This window comes from Haemorhous mexicanus, chromosome Z, assembly GCF_027477595.1.
Source record: "Haemorhous mexicanus isolate bHaeMex1 chromosome Z, bHaeMex1.pri, whole genome shotgun sequence".
In the NCBI taxonomy this organism is placed as follows: Eukaryota; Metazoa; Chordata; class Aves; order Passeriformes; family Fringillidae; genus Haemorhous; species Haemorhous mexicanus.
Window position 1 is genome coordinate 62,158,746 of NC_082381.1, and position 21,939 is coordinate 62,180,684.

General features: G+C 39.9%; 1 long non-coding RNA gene across 1 annotated transcript in view; it reads left to right on the forward strand.

Annotated features, from left to right (window-relative positions):
* LOC132322335 (uncharacterized) overlaps nucleotides 1–21,939 on the forward strand; it is a 50,000-nt gene that overhangs the window by 17,237 nt on the left and 10,824 nt on the right. Inside the window, exons 2-3 of the long non-coding RNA XR_009485095.1 lie at nucleotides 1,609–1,726; nucleotides 8,757–8,866. This is a non-coding gene — a long non-coding RNA (uncharacterized LOC132322335). The remainder of the gene's footprint in view (nucleotides 1–1,608; nucleotides 1,727–8,756; nucleotides 8,867–21,939) is intronic.

Sequence of the window (21,939 nt, forward strand, 5' to 3'; positions counted from 1 at the left end):
TTGAGAGGAGAGTAAGACGGCAATTAAATTTATTAAAATACTTTGAAAAGACACCTTCTATCTTCAAATCTTCATTTAGGTCACTTTTGATATGATATACAATCTATTTTGTGATGGGCCAGTCTGTTAAAGCAGTCACAGACAATGATTAGTGCTAGTGTGAGCCAAAAGTAGTTACTTGTTTTCCATTTTGTAAGGTTTACATTACACAGGTAGCATGTAATGTAATTCTAACTGATAGGAAAAATTAAATCAGTAATTAATTAAGCACATCTCTGGAACAAATGGACTTATGGTTATTCCCAAAACATATGATACAAATTAGCACTGATCAAGTCATAGTGTCTGCATTTACCTTGTGCTGGAACTCCCAATCCATCAGGCCATGGCCCAGTGCCCACAACTGTACAGCTTTTCCTGATAGCTATCTTCAGTGGATATCCAAAAACCTGCTGAGAATGCTGTTGAGTGTGACTGATGAACCTTACTAGATTCTTGCACTTTTAGGGACTTTGTGTTCAATTCTCTAGCTACAGACCTTAGGGATTCAAGCAATTTTGGAGACAGCAGTTTTTCTGGATCTGAGTCAGACGGGCCTCAAGGCCCATATTGATAGGAGAAGCTACTCAGTGAACTTCTGTCTTCAGACTTAATTTTCCTTCCTGCACTGCTGTGAACAGAAGTGTTGTTTCCAGCTCTTTAAGCAGCAAGGATTCTAAGCCCACTAGTTTATAATATTGCTGAGACCTCTCCAGCCACTCTGAGTTTAAAGTACAGCTGACTGGTGAGGCTTGTTTGCTTAAGAGAAGTGGCAATGATAGTCACAACTTCTTCGATGAGAAAAATTGCAGCCAGCATAGAGGGATTTGATTCTGCTTAGGAAAGAACCTTTCTGATTTCAGTGACAAAAAGGAATACAGACAAAAGGAGTGTTAAAATAAACAGAAGTGTAGGAATAACCTCTGCAATTACTTAGGTTTTCACTTCTGGAATGTCAGAGAGGTGGTGCTTACCACTTAGTGGAGGGTGTCTCCCCACAGCTAAATGAAGGTGCTGTGACAGTGTTCTGTTTAAGATAGCATAGATAGAAAAGAAAGCAAAGCACGCCCGGTGGCTCACACTCTCCTGAGAGCCAGCAGCTTGGACTTCAGCTGTTCAGGGAACTGGCTTGTGCATTCTCTTCAAGCCATAGCCCATTGAGTTGCTGGCTAACTGTGTGAGCAAAAGCACCAGTTAGCTCTAAATGTTCCTAATTTCCTTTGGGAATTGGATAACAACATATCTGAGATTTTAATGTCATTGAGGAGGGGCTACAACTCAGCTACATCTAGCAGGTTCTGCTTTGCCTCTTGTTTAGCTAAATTAATTTGTTAGGCAATTTGCCAAATTGTTTTTGTTTGTTGGTACTTGTGACTACACAAGAGGAGGTATAGCTTAAAGTCTACTTCCTCTTTAATTAAATTGAAGGATTAAAGTGGTGGAAGAAACAGTTGATTCAGTGCATTTCCTGTTTCTTGTTGAATCCCAACAGCACAACTGTCTTTTTATAGTACCCTTTAACTTAAAACATCCCATAACCACTGCCTGCTCCAATCTCTTTCCCCCCAGATCAGCACAACTTTGTCTTCACAAAATATGGCATTGCACCCCTTGCTTCAGGCCCCTGAAATCCTGCTGACCAAGAAGGAGCCCTGGGTGCAGGGAAAGGCTTTGCTGCTCACTTCTGGTATGTCACAGTGTGGAACAAGTATCTCCATTTAGTAGTATCTGCTGTCGACCTGCCACGGGGTTTTTATCTTGCTTCTGAAATGAGTAAAGAACATTCAAAGGACAGACATCTAAAACGCTTGAAATAGCTAGAGAGAAAGAAGAGAAAAACCAGAAAAGACCAGAGGTTACTTACATAAGTAGGAATTTTGAAGGCAAGAGGAGAAAGTACTCAGGTAAATTAAAAAAAAAAAAAAAAAAAAAAGAGAACAAGAAGAAATTATGTAAGATAACATATATATATGGGTAGCAGACACTATGTTGCTGGAAGTTTAACTTAGGTCTATGTAAGTGATACCTTTAGCAAGAATTAGACTTAAGAGGGGCTTTTGCAACTTCTTAATTTCGTCTGAGGCACAAGATGTGTTTTGAATCCAAACTGGCTTTCTGGACCTGAAGAGATATAGGTTTTCTACTTGGAAAGAATCCACAACACCTTTAAAGATTGTGTTCTCAGCTTGCGGCCACAAATATGGGTTCTTTCACCCAGTGAATGCCACATACTTCAGTTTGTATGAAGCCAATTCACACTCACAGTTGAGGGATTTATTAATTTCCTTTCTGTGAAGAGATGGGTGCCAGGTGGTACACACCTTCAGCAGGACTTTTAAAATGAAAAACTGGCATTTCCCATATATTTAACAACCTAAAGCAGTAGTCCTTGGCCTTGCATTCTCCTGTCTCTCTGGCACAGTGCACACTTGTTACATGGCACATGCTGTACAAGGAAAAGGCCTGTGTAAGGGGAAAACCTAGCCTATGGGCGGATATTTTATTGTGTTAGTGACTAAGATGAACACAAAGTTCAATCAAAGTTATTCTTTAGCTTTATCAACACTTTGTTTTTTTCAATAGTTTGATTTACAGTGTCCTGTTCTTCTTGAGTCATGGCTCTTGATTCCTGCAGGCTTGGCTCTTCCTTCTTTTTAAATAAAATGAGGGAATAACCTCTTTTATTTATCCTGCAATGTACTTCAGTAAATTTGTAACCCTCTCATTATACTTTATTTCAACAAGCTTGTGTATCTCTCTGCCTTACACCCTTGTAACTCACTGTTCCACCCTCACAAACAACAAGGTGTCCTCCAGGCCTGCTAGCCAAAGCAGATGATTTTTATGCATAAACTTCTGACCCCATTGGAAACGGTACAGCTAGTGGAGATCCTGGAGATTCTTCCAAAGAAACCAGCAAATCAATTGCATGGGGCCAGCAGCTCGGAACTAGTCACAGCAGGTTCTGTCAGATGCTGAGTGCCCTTGCCTCTCACATCCCAGCACCCATCAGCTGCCACTGGGTTATGTGGGAGAGCACTTCTGGCCCCACTTCAGGCTGCTGCTTGCCTACCTGGGAAAATTTCCACTGGAGTTCTCTCATGTCCCTAGTGCAGAATAATTCCCTTTCCAAGTTCAGAGGTCTGAACCAGGTTTTAATCTGCCATTGTGTGGGCAAATCCACACAAACTTTGGAAAAGGCTGTGCAGTCTCTGGGGATGAGGTGCTGTTCCTTTTTACAGAATATCTCCAACACCATGAGAGCAGAGTTTTTCTCTGACTTTCTAAAAATTTCCTCCAAACTGTGAAGTCCTAATTTACCTATATTTTTTTAGTGCCTTATTCTAGACCTCAGTCCTCTCACTTGAGATGTTCTTGGTTTTGGCTGTCATGTGCCTGCATGGAGTTGCCTTGCTCATTGCTCCAGGGAAGTCTCAAGGTAGATGGTGGGCTCAAAATTGGATTTTTAGGCATATTGACTGCTGAGAGATTGTTTGACCCACACATTATCTGTGTGGAGTACAAGGACCAAAGCTATAATCTATCTTCTGAAAATTACTGGAGTTCAGTGGATAAAACTGAGCAGAGTCTTCACTTGCTCTCATCACAGCCTGAGAAACAGAAGTTTGGTGCAGTCTGCATCCAGCCTTTGAGAGAGAGAATTAGAGTAATCCAGCTCAGAAGTGATCATGCCTGGGTCATTCTGACCAGCGCTTATCTAGAGAGAAGGGATGACTCCTGCTCAGCTGGAGGTGATAAAAAGCCTTCTTCCAGGCTTATTACAAATATCCTGAGGGCTTAACTAGATGCACACTGTGAGATACTGTATGGAGGATAAGGCCAGTTGTTCAGCTACTTCTTCAAAGGATTTCAACTCCCTAATCAGCACTTACTCAGCCACACAGGCTCCTCTGGAGATCCTCCTTGGAGGCATGCTGATGCCCTGAGGGACATCACTGGTCATGAACAGGCTTTGAGTGTTTGCTGGCAGTAGCCATGGGTCCTGCTGAACTCCATTATTGAAAAGCCTGAAGCAATCCTGGCTGTGCTTCCTCTGGGACCCCCGTCTTTTGGTTTTTGTGCACACGGACAGTATCTGCCTACATGACAGTTACACTGTTGAAATCTGGGTTATGTTCCCAGGCAAGCTGTTGGTCATCTGCACGGAGCTGAGAAGATAGTCACAGCCAGCAGCAAATTGATGTTTCCCTGAGGAAAGGAGGAGAACTACGGCTATTAAGGCCTGACTCACTCCTTTGCAGCTCCTCCAGGGGATGAACATCTCTGTTCCTACCCTGACACAGATTGTGAAAAGCCACTAGTAAATCCAGTATTGCAGGCTGTAAGATGAATTTCCAGGCTGACAGGAGTGTGCGGGCTCCCTCACAACTCCTCTAAGGCATCTTCTTCCATAAGTGCTTGTCACTCATCATTCCTTTTCGGTCTCCGAATAGCTCCTCTCCTCGGTCAAGGTGTGGAGGTCCAGGGGGAGTCCTGTGTTCATTCAGACCACTGCTACACTGCTACATTGCTGCTGCTGCAGTGTGTATGGTGTCCACTGTTATCAGTCTCTATCACAGTATGTTGTTTTTCAGTGTGTATTTACAGGACAACCATTTCCTCTGCTCTGAGAGGAACCATTTTCTGTCCTAAACTGAAGCCTTGGGAAAGAAAATAGTCAGCTGTATTATGTACCAGTTCCCCTTTTCTAGTAGAGGATTTGGGAGGATACAGCCAGGGTAACTTACCTCATCTCTAAGCAGTAAGAGCTTTAAGCCACCCTTTGCAGCTTGACAAAGAGAACAGGCTTAATTGTAGAAATTAGGCTGTTTCTGTAACAAAATTGGGTTGCTGAAGGTTTGCACCAAAAAAAAAAATTAACCTCATGTAGCTAACCAACATAGCAAGGGAAATACCTTTTCAATTTAATACATCAAATTTAAATACATTTCACAAAACAATCAGTGTATTTTGAAGAAACACCCTCTATTTTTTTCTGAGAGCACAGGATTTGTTCATCTTCCTGTAGGTGCTAATAGTGAACTGAAGATATGAAACAAATGTGATTCTATTAACAAAGTGTACAGATTTGTGCAGTTGCACAAATATGCTTGGGAAAGGGGCATTTTTAAATTCTGCATGTAGATGCTTCCTACAGCAGGCGGCCGAAATATCCTAACAGTACAATGGGATTTTCCAGCGGGGAAATCTCCCAGGGTTCTAAAAACAGGCTTTTGCTTTTGCAGGTGTGTAAAAAATAACAAGGGCCAATTCTCACCTTAAAAGTGGTGGGAAGAGAAAAGGAGGAAATCAGACAGAATGCTTTCCATTTGATGTTAACGTTAGCTGTAAATGTATACTTATGTAATATTTTTTCAGTTGAGTTCCACTAAAACTATATGGAATCTCCCTGTATGGAAGACAATGCTCTGTAAGATTTATTGTGTATTCAAAAGAAAATAATCTCAGTATAAAATAATTGGAATGACAGAGGGGTACATATGACAAGCAGTTAGGTTTTTGACATTTTTCCTTCAGTTCCACTTGCTGTATTTTGTAGAGAAGATGGGTTATTTTTAATTCTCCACAATAGCAGTGCTCCTCCCAGTCAACAGAAGATTTTTGATACAAAGATCATATTGTATGGGTAATTAAGAAATATAAAAATTAATGCAGATACTCTAACATCTGTTAAAAGTATTTTTTAAAGTATCTTGAATGGCTCTGAGTGTGTTTGGTAGGACGTGCATGCCAACCCAAGATATTGTCTGGCTGGACTGATGTGGAAATCAGTTAGGAGACAGTTTGTTTTCTTCATCTGATTCTTATGTAAAATACTCTCTGGTTGGAAATATTTGATAAATATTAGTAAGCATAAACCCTAATTTGTGGCAGTTTTTGCATTTGCTCAGTCGTTGAGATGGAGATGCCATAAGTGGGCATTTCTTTACAGTTCAAGGAATGGGTTCTCTTCATCTATTACAGTTGAATGAATGCATCTTTTTGCATGTGTTAGTGGATTACACTAGTTTAAAAATACGCCAAACCTGTTGCATTGATTATTTTTATCCCACTCAGAGTCTGATTGTCTTAATAACACTGAGGTTATAAAGAGGTTTTTGTACTGATGATCAAAGCACATTGGCATCGTGACATGTTTCCTAAGCTGGAAAAAGGAAGGTGGAAAAAACCCTGTATGAGTCTGAGATAGATTTTGTAAGATGTAGAAAAGGATGCCTCCTTTCAGAGAGAAAGAAACTCTGCCAGCTGTTCTTGAATGTTGTTCTCTGTTCAGAGAGTTTATTTAAGTGTGCATTTATGCTTGACAAGGTAAGACATGCCAAACCACAAAAAACAAAGCAAGATTCTTTGTGAGCAATGCCTTTTAAAGTTTGGGAAGCCAGTGGTATGGTACTGAATGTCATTTCTTGGGCTTTCTGCACTAAATAAAAGTTTTTCTATTTCAATTCTTTTGTGTGCTAACTTTCTTAGTTGTCAAAATAGTTTTGAAGTGGGATCTTCAGTGATTTTTGAAGTACTTTTTAAAAGACTGATAATGTAGAATAATTAATTAGTCACAGTGGCTCTTGACATCTCAAGATAAGTCTGGCCTACTTAACAAGATGACATGATGGAAGGACTACAGATTTGATTAAAGAAAGACTTAGGTCTATCAGGGATGAATAGGTCACTTGGTTATTATGTAAATGCTGCTTGGAGAAGTTCTCTGTGAGTAGTGTGGTATATCAGAGTGACGTGTTCTCCCAGAAATCTGACGTGGGAGAGGAGGAAAAGTAAAGGGAGATGCCAGCTGCATAAATAAATAACTTTTCATGAAGAACTTTGGTTGAATGACCAAGCTGAGTGACATAAGTTTAGCTGCAGCTACTAAAAAGGTGCTCAGTATCAAGAAGACCTCCTTCTGTAAGGGAAAGGAAAATACAGAAAAGTCCTTGTGTATGGAGTTTTTAGGGAAATTTCCACCCTCCCTACTGCCTGTGAAGCTATGGAGTTGGTTTTTGAAAAGAACACTGCAAAATGCCAGTTCTCCTCAGTCTTTGGAGATATTCCTGTTACACTCATGCAGTTCACCCTGACCTGCTGAGCCAAACAGAATCCCCTATCACCGCACCAGCAGCGCTGCTCCCTGAGCCTGCCTTGGGATGGACAGTGTGCTCTGCCATGAGATAGCACAGCCCAAGGCGTTCATATCATTTCACAGGGCCTCTCCATGAGGCTGGAGGAAAGCTGCACACCTGCTTCCAGACTGTGATCCCATTTTTTTTCCTGGACACCATCTTTATTCCCTCCACAGCTACAGGCATTGCCTATTTTATCTGGTAAAGCAGACTTGTGCACTGACAAATTTCCTCCCTAAAATAATTGCTTTTCAGGAAAACTGAGACAATCAGCCAAGGCTGTGAAGATGTAATGTTGAGTTGAACCATGTTATACTACCCAGGAAGCTCCCAGCCAGGTGTAACATTATTAGATTGGAGCAGCTTTTTCCTACTCCAGAGGAGATTAATTTACTGCAATTTAAGAACACCTGTGTGGGAGTGAATGGGAGCCCTCACAGAGGGTGAAGGGTTAATAAACTTAATTTATACCTTGAGCTGATGTACTGCTCCAGTCCTTGTGTGTCAAACCCCCACAAAATGCCACAAAGAAGATGGGTTGAGTTTTTTGATTATTACTATTGGTAGTGATACATTTTTAAAAGATGAATAAGAACCCTCTTGTCACCTGCTTAATTTGGGTGCCTGTGGCTGGCACTTAGGTACATCTCAGTTTTCACCTTTAATCCCTCTTCCCATTTCAAATCATTCATCAGGAATCTGGAAATAAGTCAGTTCTAAGCTGGCACAGGGATTTTTTTTTTACATGACAGCACACATTTTGAATGAAGAGCTTTGCATGACCTCGTCTGGGTCATTTTACTGTTCTGCCCAGCTGCTGTTACATATCATGGTCATAAATTGACTCTTCACTTGACTCAAGCTCCCAGCAGACTAATGATGCTGTGGCAGCTTGCAGATCACAGACATGCAACTGCACCTTTTTTCTGTGTGTTTCTATTCTGCTGACTTGAGCCACCAAAAGAGAGGCTTCTCATCTTGATGCTTTTTGTTGTTTTGTTGCTGTTGATGCTTTTTTTTTTTTTTTTTTTTTTTTTTTTTTTTTTTTTTTTTTGGTGGGGGAGTGGCAGGAGGGGGTTCATTGTTGTTCTCTTTCTTTCTTTCTTTCTTTCTTACTGGATCCCAGTCCTGTAAGATTAGAAATTAGATCCACATAAAGTAGTTAATTAACGAGAGCCTCATAGCAGAAAGATCAGTATTACTGTGCAAGGTATGCAGCTTTCCTGGGAAACATTTATACATTCACAGATCCAAAACCCCTGCAGTAAACCCAGTGCCATCATAAATATTTCAGGATGTCCTTTAGTGCCTGCTTTTCTTCATAAAAGGTTTGTTTATATGGTTTAATATCTCTAATTAGTCTGCATTGTTGCTTAACTGCTGATGTAATTTGCGTTATAATTATTCTTTGCGATTGGTAACTGAATAAATTTTCTTGAAGTATTACTACTCCTTTTGCTTAATTTTATGACCATGTTTCATGGGTCTTTGTGCAAAATATTGGGTTTTGATTGGGCTCAGCAGATACTCCTGCAACCAGTCTGACCAACTATCTTTCTTCTCTTTCTGTGTTCACAGATCAGATTTATCTCACTGAAACAAATGCTGCCAAGTGCTTGGTATTAATAATGCATTGAAGGCTGCAGCCACATCAGATGTTTTCTTGACTCTTAAGGAAAAGGATTATTGTAAGCCTTGTGTGTTCTTTTCATTCCACCAGTTAGAATATTCTTGAGGGCTCTCAAGGTACTCAGGGAAGGCTGACGGGAATGTAAGTGGGGTTTTCTGAAACAAAAATCATCCTACTTTTTCACTTTGTTCCAAAGGAGTGTGTCTCCTGCCATGGAAGAAGGGAAGGTCTGCAATTACGTGCTACCTAGTAGATTAAAAATGGATACTACTTTCAGTTAAATTATGCAGATTATTTCCTCTTATGTCTTTTTATTTGTCAGTTCTTTTTTCCCTGGCTTATACTTAAAGAAGTCAAAAGATGAAGCCTTTTCATCTAATCCCAGACTGGAGGTCAGTGAGGCTCTGAACATCTGTGTGATTGAGGCAACCAGACCTAAAGCCCTTTGCTGGGGTCCCAGAGCCCTTGGCACTGATCTGAGACCCTGTAGTCTGGGACCACGAGAGAGGTGTCTGTGCTCTCCATCCCTGCAAAGGATGTAGATGAATAGTGGTGCTTACTCAGCTTGGAGCTGCAGGGAGACAGCAAGTAGGACACAGTATGATTGGGTATTTGAAATCCTATCCATCTCTGTTGGACACAGCTTTACTAGATGGCCCAACAGCCTGCACAGCAAATGAATGGAGGACCAATGCATTTGCCCTAGAATCTTTATCAAGTGTCATAATTTTCTTTTCATAACATGCGAGTAGCACAGTTGGCTACAACAGGGAAGGCCGAGGTATGGCCTCCCTCACCCGTCCCAGACCAAACCTGTTGGCGCTCTCTCCTGGCAGCAGGAAGATGTGGCCATCAACTGGTATCGAGAAGAGCCGAGCTCTTAGCCCTATGGAAGTGCTGTGGTAGAAGGCAATAAGTTGCCAAATTTTGTAGTTATTTTTTTGGTTCTCTCTGGCAGTACACCTGTTTTTAGGGCACCATGGTCACCCTCATGGAGTTTCACTGAAAGATTTTGAGCCACTTCCATTACAATGCGTTTCTGAATATGCATGATATTCAAACAAGATCTTACTGTATTTTCTGATTTTCTTTTGTTGTTTTCTATTTTATTCCCTGTGAATTGATAGAAGTGATGACCACTAGTATCATCTGTGCATGGTCTTTCATCTCTTTCTCAGCCTATACGCAAACATGCCACAAAGTTTGGAGTCAAACAAACATTCTTCCTGCTACAACTGTCTGTGTAGGCTCTCATGAGACAAATGCACCCACACAGGTCATTATCTTGGGCTTGCACTTCTTTTTTCCAATGCAATCCTTTTGACAGTACTCACTTCCAAACCTGTGTCTTTTTAGAGCTCTTTGTAATTTCTGACACAGGAAGAATGAAAATCTAAATGAGATCTGTTATGGCCAGTTATGGACAGGGAGTCTGTCCTAGATAGCAGACAGTGTGCAGGGTAGCAGTTACTTGGTTTTAACGGCGCTGGGCGTTTTGGTAGATTAACACCTTCTCACATGACCTTGCAGGTTAGCCCTGCAGAAACTGATAAGGCATTGCAACCCACATCAGAGGAGTGAAAGGACCATTTCCTGATTTTATAAATCAGACATCAGAATCTTAGAAATGTCTACATCTGCATTCTGGGGAAACCTGCAGAAGTACACTGTGCTTCATACAGAAGAGAAATTTGTAATCAATGACTGAGAGTCATAAAATTCTTTTGAAGTTCAAATAAGTCTTTATGCTCAACTTTTTACACTTGGTGTACGTATGGGCTGGTGTTTGACCAGAACACTGGTCTTGAGCATGATTTATTGGCTTTTGAAGTAATGGAATACCAGCCAAAAGAAATTTGAAACTATAGGTTTAGTGGGATTATTTATCTTCTTGTTTTAATGGTGTCGAGCACATCTACAACTCTGTTGCGCACAATTTCTCATACACCCATTGATTAAAATCTGCTCTTGAAGTCTCCACAGGTTTAACTGGAGATCCCTCCTGGATCCCAATAGGACAGTCTCTGAAACAGACTGAATATTCCCCATATCTTGTTTTGAATATTCCTCATGTCTTGTTTGTCTTCTTTACTGTATCTCCCCTAGAAATGAGGCCTTCTGTCACAGTATGTGATTTGTTCCAAAGGAGCATGTTTTAGTTTTTTGTTGGTTTTGTTTTGGTTTGGTTTGGTTTTGTGGTTTGTTTTGTTTTGGTTTTGTGGTTTTTTGTTTTGTTTTGTTTTGTTTTGTTGATTTTTTTTTTTTGTGCTGCATGCATACTCACAGAATATGTTACAGAAGGTCAAAGGAAACCTTTGTAAATGGTGAATGGGGTCCTCAGTCTGAGCACCCGCTGCTGTCATGATGGAGTAGCAGAAAGATGAAGTGAAACAAACAGGTTTGCTGATGGAAAGAGAGGTTAGGGTTGAGACTGAAGCATGCGTGGTAAGAGCAACATGTAACTTTGAAAGATGAGAAATTGAAAGGGGATTGTGCTCAGCTGAGTGTCTATAGGCTTAGCTTGGGAGTAGCAGTCTGGATGGGAGGGAAGAGAATGAGTGAGGAGAAGCAAGAAAATTCATAGAAAAGGGAATTCTAATATTTGGAGAAGATGGTTTGGGAAGAGTGAATTAATTTTGGCATGCTGAAGAATAGAGGAAGGTACTAATATATTTGCACTGTCAGATGACGGGAATTCTTCAAGTCTAAGAACACCAGACAAAATCTATTACTGGTAAGTTATGTGAAAGTACTCTTTAACCAAGAAGTGTTCTGTTAGTTCCTCGCTAACATCCTGCTGATGTGATAAAGAAATACAATTTTTGCATGCAATTGTCCAGTCGAGTAGGCTTCCTATTGTAGCAACACAATTTTTGGTGATCCCAAAATAGTTTGTTGGAGGGATATAGACTTTATAGGAAAATCTCATGGGAATGTCTAAGAGAGAAGGCAAATTGTTAAAGTGACTTTCAGACTATCATTTGGGAAGCACTGTTCAGTGTTTACCACTGTCCCCTCTGCAGAGCGAGACTCCACTGGGCCAGTGCTCTTCTCAAGTCTCTTTGAAGATGTAAGTGGTTTGTAAACCTTGTGCTTGATCTGTGCACACAGGTAAAATTTAGCCTTAAGGTGCAGCTTGTGTTGGAGTGAAGCATGAATTTTAAAGCTGGATTTTGGCACAAGGGTGTGTTCTGTCCCCTGATCGAAGTCGTCAGGGTTGCCAAGAAGCTGGAGCTGCCTGTGAATACTTGTGCAGAGTTTATCCTTTTGGCCAGGTCTTTGCTTACTTAATGAGATCATTTCTACATCAAGACAAAGATGCCTCTCTTCTCAGGAAGTTAATACAGCCTCCAAATTTAGAATGATGCAGGTTAAGTATCAAGTCAGTCATGTCACTTATGTTCCTGCAAATTGATAGAAAGGGTATGCTTATTAAATCATCTTCAGGAAGGAAAAATATAATGAGAAGGCTTAGTTTCTTTTTTACACTTACTCTAACATTGCCGTAAAGTGGATTATAAAATCAGTACAAAAAATATTGGCTAATAAGATGGCCTGGGATTTTTCTACCTGATGCCCGTTACTATCCCTACACAAAGGTGCTCTAAAGCATCCCAGAGGAAATTTCTCCAAAAAAGAAAACTGGATCTGACACACCAGCTCTTTGCTACAAATATATTAGGACTCATCCCTTTCAATAATGTTCCTTTAGAAAAAGCTGGCCATGGTAACAGTGTCAAAAGCATTAGTGAGAGCAAAACAGGACCCTGACAATTGCCCAGGGTGAAAACTGGCGCTAAAGAAGGAACAATTTATGTGTATCGTGCTTATGCTGTGTGGTGTTACTTTTAACTCTACACCAGAGGGCAGGTGCAAGTACAGCCCCTCATGAAAACACAGTGAAACTATTTTATTCAAGTACTTTGGTAGGGGAAGTTGAGACAGCCTAGCACTGCACAGCATAGGATGTGAATTTTATGATTTGAAACCATGCTGTGAGATATTTCGTTATTGAAGTTATGCTACATATGAGCAGCTTGGCCAAGACTGGCATTGATTCAGTTGTTTATCTTCCAATTTCTTTGTGTTCTGAACTGGAAAAATAGTGTTATAAGAGATGGATGCATTTCTGGCACAATTTGGAAGTGGAACCAGAGCTATTAAAAGCACAGTGTTCGTATTTATCAAGAAAGATCAATTAAATCAAATACTCTATTGATTCTTGTAAGGAAAGGTTGAGTTTAATTCAATCAAATGGGACAAGAACAGAAAAATCCATCACTGGCAACTTCTATTGTGCAAGCTCGTTGTCAGATTCTGTAAGATGATTGCTATTAAATGGGCTGAATTTGGTTCTTGCTGCTAACAGGTATCCAAAGGCATTGGCTGAGTAGGCAGTTATGAAAAAGATCACTCAAAACCAACTGGTTTTCAGTTTTCTGGTTTTCAATGGGCTTGTCAAGTGTGTAGAAAATGTGTAGAAGGATCTGCTGTGTTCATCTGCACTGCCTGATCACTTCATCATAGAAACACCCAGATATACTAAACCTACAATTCTGTACTGGTGTAGCTGGAAAAAATAAAACACCCATAGATCTAATTCCAGAGTCTTTGCAGGATTCTTGAATTGTACCAAGCAGTGTAAGGACACTTGAGCATTCATGGGGAATTGACCTTAGAATACTTGAGAAAACACGAGGTTTTCTAAGGTATTCATTAATAACACAAGGTTATTTCTTAAAAAAAATTGTATAAAGTATTGCTTTTACCCATCTTAAATAAATGGACCAATGGCAGCTCTATACAATGGTTTCAGTAGATAAAAAATGGGTTTTGCAACTTAAAATGAGAAAATCTTTACTAGCTCGGGCAATTTTCTGTAAAATAATGTGAATGATATAATGAAATATAAACAAAAGGAAACAAATCTCTATGGCAAAACATTATGGAAGCTACTCTGAAGTATAGGATGGCATGACTGAGTTTTCTCCCTAAACTGTGATTTTGCACATTCTTTTATGCAAATATCGTCAACACATCAACATTATGATAACAATTACATAAATAGAGAGGAGTTGGGGTATCTCTGTACAGAAGTTTGTATGTAAAGTCATCTTTGCATGTGAAAATACATTTTGATAACTCTGGAAACAAATTAAATTCTCATGTTAAGTGGAATGTGTGCAACTTTACAAGTTTGTAATGAGAATTCTGCAGTTTAGAATATCTATAAATAAGGTATACAGAATTTCCAGACCTTATACTGATACACTGAATATGCTTTGTGTGCATATTTGTATAAGGGCACCTCAATAGCTTTTGTTCAGATCTTCTGAGCTAATTGTCATAGCCTCAAGTAGGATCTGCTCCCAGATATTGAGAAGAGGATAAACAAACCATGTCAATGCTTTTGTGCAATATTCATCACTGTTTCTTCACATCTGTGTTTTGTACCTACTTGCTCATGCAGATACAAGCTAGACCTCCTTCTTAGAAGGTTAAATAGGAGCTGTGGAACTTCAGCAAAGCTACAGAGAGTCTCCTACATGCAAGTGCTAATCAAAGTCTGAACATTCGTGAACAATACTAAGTAGAACAAAGCAAGAGAAAGATCCTCAGCATTTACCTCTGGCTGCATAAAATTAGTGTTCTTGTGTTGGTGCACTGCAGTAAAAACCTAATATGGAGCTATAAATATAATTCACATTAAGATAGAGACATTCAAGAACATGATGGGTTAGCAAATATTCAATTTCCCATTCAAGTTCCCCGTTATCCTCTGACACTTAAGCACTGTGATTCTTATACATTTTTCAGTGGTATGGTGACATTTTGACAGCATAACTCAATATAATTTTATGAAACTGAGTTTACCTGTTGAGAGCTTCCTTGGGATCCTTATCCTGGAATAACCACCTGAGTCAACATTGCAGATCAGGAGCTCAAAATGGCTTTTGCAGCCCTTTAAATTAACGTCTTGGAATGGCTCACATGTACTCTCTCCACATGAATCTTGTGGATAAGATATGGTTAAAATGATGCCACTTCATATATCTCAACCATGAAATTAGAGCTGAATGTTGCAGGGGGATGGGCTCAAGTAAAGAAAAATGCTCTAATGCAGTAAAAATCCAGGAATTCAGAACAGTATTGGAAGTTTTAATACATTAGGTGTCCTGCAAAAAAACTCCACAGAATTTTAATCATTTTTCTGTGTTTGTTTCCTATTCCTCTCTCTTCTTCCTCTGTTCCCTCTGCGCCTGAACTGTGGGTGAAAGCCAGTGAGGTGCAGGTGATCATACATCTCTGGTAAGCTCTGATGTGTACTTAATGGGAGCTAGTGAGTAATGGGATTGAATATGGCATAGCCCGACCATCCAGTGGTTCATCTCCAGCCCCTGTTGACAGTGGTAGAGCATCATTCCTGATGACAGATTTTCAGTAGCCAGAGAGAAATAAAGAAGTTCTGTAAGCCTATTCCTTGTGACTAAATGGCTTGGGCATAAGATGACCACCAGGGAGGTTAACCATGGTCGGAATTCAAGGCCTGAGTGCAGAGACCACCAATGCTGCCTTGATGCTTTGAGAGCTGCTCCTTGAGGTCAAGAATGAAGTGTGCAGTGAGGAGAATATAGAAGACCCATTCCTTTGCTTGTTTCAAACACTTAACACTATATTCAGTTAAAAGGGGAGAGGAAGAAAAAATCCTGTCCTGCTTCAAATATCCCAGCTTGCACATACAGTGAGAAATAGCACAAGAAAGCCAGGAACTGCATTAAATGATGTTTTCTGCTTCTGTACTTAAGAAAAAATACTAGGTTAGCAAGCTGTATTTGCACAGGAGCTGTAATCACATCAATGTACAAAAACCTTTGTGGTAGAAACAGTCCCTTGAAACAGATCTATTGTATCTCTGTGGTTTGTTCATCACCAGTGTGAAGGTGTCCCTGCCTCCCTGCAAGGACTGACTATGTCTGTGACACTGAGACGTGTCTGCTAAAAGTGGTGCCACCTTGCACTCAGCACCCTATCACACACAATGAAGACAATCTGTATTCCCAGGCATTTACAGTGAATAGAGATAGATGATAAACTGGTAATTATCTTTATTTACACAGCAGGGAGCCAAGGCCAGGTTTCAGTCAAGCTTAAAAATTTAGGAGAGTGCCAAAACCAGGCTTTCAAAATCCTTTAACAAGTAAAAAGTCTTTTTCTTCCCTCCCAGTCACTTTAATGTTGGTAGCTGTTCTGAGACAAATCTATGTGAGTGTTGTGATAGAAATGCTAGGACTGATGTGAATGGGTATGTGTGGTTCTGGGAGCAGCAGGAGGAAGGAAGAGCTGGAGAAGGTCCATATTAATGCCATATCTTGTCCCATGGTTCTCTATTACCATGTCACTGTGACCCCATCATCAGTACGCACAGTTTTGCAAGAAACCCAGTGTGGGAATGGCAGCCTAGAAGAAAGACCCAAGCTACCTAGAGAGCATAGCAAGCAGCAGAAAAATAGAGTACAAACCATAAGAGAATCAGATAAACATGAAGTATGGTAAGCAAATCCTAAATATCCACAGAGCTGGAATGTTTGGAGAGACAGACTATCAGCTTGCAATGAGTACAAAAGATCAGATCAAAGACTAATATTACTTCCAAACTCAGAGGAATCCAGGGCACAGGAGAAGAACTCAATAGTGAACATCCCTCATATTTCATGTCCTCTTAAGAAGTTTTTGGCAGGCACTGAACTGCAAGATACAAGCACTTCAGGGCCTGACTGCTGGGCAGGCCACCTGGTGAATGTCTTACTGATTATAAGCAAGTGGATACAAGAGACTAAACTCACTTCTGTTTAAGTTTTGTTTTGTGCCTATCCTCTTTATAATCTCTTGTTTGCTACTTGATTGTTGCAGTATTGCAACACCATTTGTTGCATGCAAGGCCTTAATTTTGACTCTTCAGTGAGTGCATGCATATGTCATTTTGCAAAAAGTCTGCTTTTGCCAGAGATCAAAATAAAAACTGGTCTTTCTGGCCAGGGACCAGTAGATGACTGCAAGACTTGGCTGTGTATGTTTTCCAGCAACTCCAGAAAGCCACACCGTTTTTCTAAGTGTGAAGTATTTGAAATTCTGTTATGCCTGGAACTATAGAGAAAAATCTGGTGGAATGATCTTTGATACAAAACACTTTGTCCATTATGGGTTGTTTTCTTCCTTGTCAAAGGATTTGACAAGGTTTCATACCAAAAAGGCTGAAATTTATTCCTCTCTTCATGTCTTTGAATAGTACTTTAAAGACAAAATAACTCATCAGGATATTTTGCACCTTAGCTCCTAGGCAGTTGCTTGTTCAGGATGGGTTATTTTACATTTGTCTGGGGAAATACTGTGTTCTTAGAACTGATCATATCTTCAGTGGCAGAATTTGGCTTCTCTGGGTTGGTAGTGCCATGTTTGCTTTGTCCTACAGACAAATTAAATGCTGTATTGTTTGCAGGAGAAAGAATAATGTTTCCCTGCATCTGGGCCAAAAGCAATCTTTGCTGTAATAACCTTTTCCAAGATAAATCCAATAACAACAACAACAACAACAATGTAGAGAACATTTCATCTACAGATATTACTCCAGTGGTATTTTTGGGAGTCTGCTGTGGTAGGTAAACTGTAATACAAAAATAGTCATTCCAAGAAACAGCAACTTATCTGTTAAAAGACTTCTAGATAAATGTCTTTTGTTTTCATCTATACTACCCGTTTCTCACACATTTATACTGCATCCTTTTATGTTCAACCTGGTTGTTTCAGCTTTGACAAAGGCCCTTGGGGGGGCAGGGAGACACGATCATGCTGAGCTGACCTGTAGGTTCACTGACCCATGTAGTTTATGCAATAAAGCAGAGAGTCTGTGGAAAAACAGGTACCCACATGCTTTTCCCACATTCAGAATACTGTTGGGGATGTGAAACGATGTAGGTTCAGCTCCAGCTTTGAAAGGCTGTGGCTGATTTTGGTTTTCCTCAACAATTTATATGTTTTCCTTTTGGAAGTAAGAGTGAGGTCTCCAAATCAGGTCTCAGGAATTTCCTCTGCCTCAGCTGAAATGTACAGTGCACAAGGCTTTTCTGCTCAGCCTGGCCACTTGAAAGCCTTTGTGCAGATAAAAAACTCAGCATGTCCTTACAGTCCATACTGTGCACTTCTGTCAAGGTCCAACTTGTCTAACCTTGTCATGAAAAACTGTGGTGCTTATACAGCTCTGGCCTGGAAATACCTATGCCAGGGGAAAAGCAGATGCACTCTCTTGCCTGTCTTTATAACCCTCGGGTCAATGCTGTGCTCAGGGATAATTTCTAGCATTGCGAACATACTGCTTTGCAGGCTTTTTGAAAGATGATAGAATTATCAGTCTGGGTTTTTTGTTGATGTATGTTTGTTTGTTTTTGTAGAAGATAGTTTTTAATACTTTCTTCTGGTGCCCAGAATAAAAGCCCTGTAGTCTAAACAGTCTTTATTTGTACGTATATCAACCACTGTCCTTCAGAACCACATAGCATTGTTAAAGTACTCCCCTTGTTCAGAAATCCCACTAAAATTCACTTGTCTTCATTGCTATGGGCATTCTCCCCTCTTCTCATTTTAGCTTGTCATATTAAATCAGTTTTGCCATAGTTTTTCAGATCTGTCTGTAAGATTATGCAGGTCCACAGTAAGAGAGAATCTTGCATGCTTTGATGCAAAGCACACAAAAGTTTGGGTAAGGGCTCTTTTTTCCAATAAAAGGAAGATACTGTGCTGCACACAAATGCCTTGCTTGTCCTGCGGCATTTCTGTTGCTTTTAAAATAGCATTGTGGGTTCTGAACTCTAAACCTCCCTGCTCTGGGCAAACCCCAAGACTCCTCTTGGGGATCTCTCCTCTGGCCAGCCCTCTATGACAAGAGTTAAAAGATAGCTCACAGTCATTAGTCTGACAGCCAAAAGAACAAATAAAAAGCAAGAGTGTGCAGAAACTACAAGGACTCTTATTTTTTTGCAAGGCACTCAACACAGATGTAGTGAAAGGAGGTAGACTTAAAATCTTCCTGTCACAACCCTGCTGCAGTGACAAGATATTATAAGATCCTGCATTCTCCTTGACACATATTTTGTCAGATGTATAGCAATACATACAATAATTTACAGGCCTGAAAGGAGAAAGGTATCAGAAAGGGAAAACTGAAAGGTGACATAACCAAAAAAATTCTAAAAAAATTGCTCATCTTTTATGGAGCTATAGTCAGTCCTAGAAACATTTATGTTACTCTTAAATGAAGGGAAATGTACAGTGATATTTGGTATATCCAGATATATCTGGATTCTCAGCAGGAATAGAATAGGTATTTACTTTAACATGATACCGACACACAATTCTTAAATGTAACCAAGCAATTTCAAATGCTTAGAGCAAGACTAGAAATAAACCATGAGTCTTGTAATGCACTTTGTCTGGAAAAGCTACTTGCTGTAAGCACCATTCAAATGTAGTCTGTGCAACAGTTCCAACAGCAACTGTTTTGTAAATGTCAATTACAGGGAACTATAATGGTCCAGATCAATGTGGTTTCCTGAATATGTTGAAAGTCATAGGAAGTACACATGTTATCTGCCAGCAGCATACACCTTAGTGGTTTTGCAAATATCTGAGCTCAATTAATTTAATCTTGTGTTATATGCAATCCTAACCATTAGGTATGTCAGCAACCCATAAAATTCAGCATCTTATCCCTTTCTCCTTAAACACTTAGCCTGCCATTCTACTGCACTGAAAGGATTGCAACACAACTCAGTCTTCCCTGGTTTATATTCATCTGTGCTGTTTGATAGCTCAGGCATTAAACATGCAGATGATTCACTAGTTTCACTGCTCTTTTTACATCCAGGGCAGAGATGACTCTCAGGGTGGAGGGTTGAAGAGCAGGCATACTGCAAAGTCTTGAACTAACAAAGTATGGGACATGGCAAGTGTCTGACTTTGATTTAATAATGGATTTTGTATTGTGTCTTTCTTGTGCATTGATTGGCAATTGGGAATCAGAGTAAGTTAGCTCTGATAAACTTTGATAACCTAATTTTTTAATTACAATGTTTCAGGAAAAGTTATACCTTTGTCTGCCCTGTTGCAAGCAACTGCTATCTTATATGACTGCTTTATATCCCCATAAAATTTTCTACATAGAGGGAAGCAGGAAGATGAACACTTTTAACCTTTCTTTGCACATTATTCCCATCTGTAGGATGACCTTCACTACAAGAACACTTGGCAGATAAGCAGTGTCATGTCCACTTGCTGCCCAAATAATAGCTGTGGGAGTGGTTACTGGCTAGAAGGCTCTAAGCATTCAAATAAAAGCAATTAACAAAATCAGTATTTCAAGACAAGTGGCCAAATTGCTTTTCTACAGTTGTGGGGCTTTTTGGATTGCCTTTGAAGCACACAGCCTGTAAATGCAGAGATTATGTGTCAGTGAAGTCTTCCCTATTACACCCCCTAACCCGAAGGAGGGCATTTTTCTAGTGGTTCTTCCTCTCATGCAAAGGAACTTGTGGCTACGTACTGGGCTAGGCCTTCCTGAGTGTGTGGTCAGCTTTGACGCTGTCTGATTTTGAATTTAGACAAACTGCCTTGCACACAGAAAGCAGGACCTTCTTGCTACTCCCTCTTTTTTGGGTTAGGCTGCTTGATCGGGAATTTTCTGTAGCAACAGGAACAGTGGGCTGACTGCTGTGTACAGCTTCCAGCCCTGTTGTTGTCTTCTTACAGAATGAAAGCTGGCATTACACATTGAATCTAAACCTCGCAATCTTTCTGCTTTTGAAGCGGAATGTGGGCAGTGGAGCCCTTGTCTTGTGCTCCTAAAACATCTCAAGGATGTGATTCTGTGTTTTATAAATATAGTAAGGGCCAATCATGAAACTGATGTCAATATTCATGTCACATGCTTCATTTTGAAACCTTATGTTTTTCACTAAGAGTGTTGTGTGCTGTTTTAAAGTGCCAAATCCTGGGACAAAACTGACTTTTGTTGAGTAAAAACCTAACTGATTTCTTAAAACTTTGGAAATGTTTAATAAAGTCAGATTGAAAAGAAAATGCATGACACAGGCCCTGAGCATTGCTGAGAAGGTGAGTGCAGAAATAAATCAGTGCTCTGCTGCTTTTTGGTTCAGGTTTGCAGAAATTATTCTCTTAGTATATTAAGCCCAGAAGGATGCACCCTGCACATGCAATGGAAAGCAAAGCTAATGTTTGGATCCATACCTGCTTTGAAGAGAACTGTTTGAAGGGAAAAAGGTAATCAGACCTGAGACAGTGAAAAAGATGGATATAGTAGGATTTAAGTTTCGTAAGGAACTTTGAACTTCAAGTGTGTTTGAAATGTTAATAATAGTCCTGATCTTACCTTAAACATTGTGACCCTACCTTATCACAACTTCTTTACCAGGACTTGTACCATTCCACATAGATTGTGAATTCTCATATTAAGACTAATACTTTATAACATACAAAATTTAAACCACCAACATAAATGAATTTACTTTCTTTAACCATCTGAGCTTCATTCTGCTGCAGCATACACAAATGGCCTGGCTTTAGAGCAAGTAGTGATTGGATCTAAAGTTCTGTCATGAAAACAGAGCAAGACACCTGGAAACAGAGCAAGAGAAGCAACAGAGTTTTTTGGTGTTGTCTCTGACCTAGTTAAGATGTTTTTTCTTGAACATCTCAGTCTCTGATGAAGACTGTCTTAGATTAGCAATAGTTCAGCTACCCTGAAATAAGAGGGTGATAATGAGGCAGAATGCTTCTGCTTTCTGTGCATCTGCCTTCAGTCTCCTGCACAAGAATATTACTGCTTAGCTCAAACCTTGAGGATTTCTTCTTTAAATATTAAATGTCCAATTATTAGGACCATATCACGTTCCATTCTGTGACCCTTACTCAGTTTTTTTTCTTAAGGTGGCTATGTAGTTCTGAAGTATGTAATTTAATAATGAGTTATCAGGCTATCTTGTTCATAAACTGGATGCTTTCCTATTTTCTCATGTCATAGGGTTCAGTAGCCATAGACTTAACTACATTTGATAATGGAAT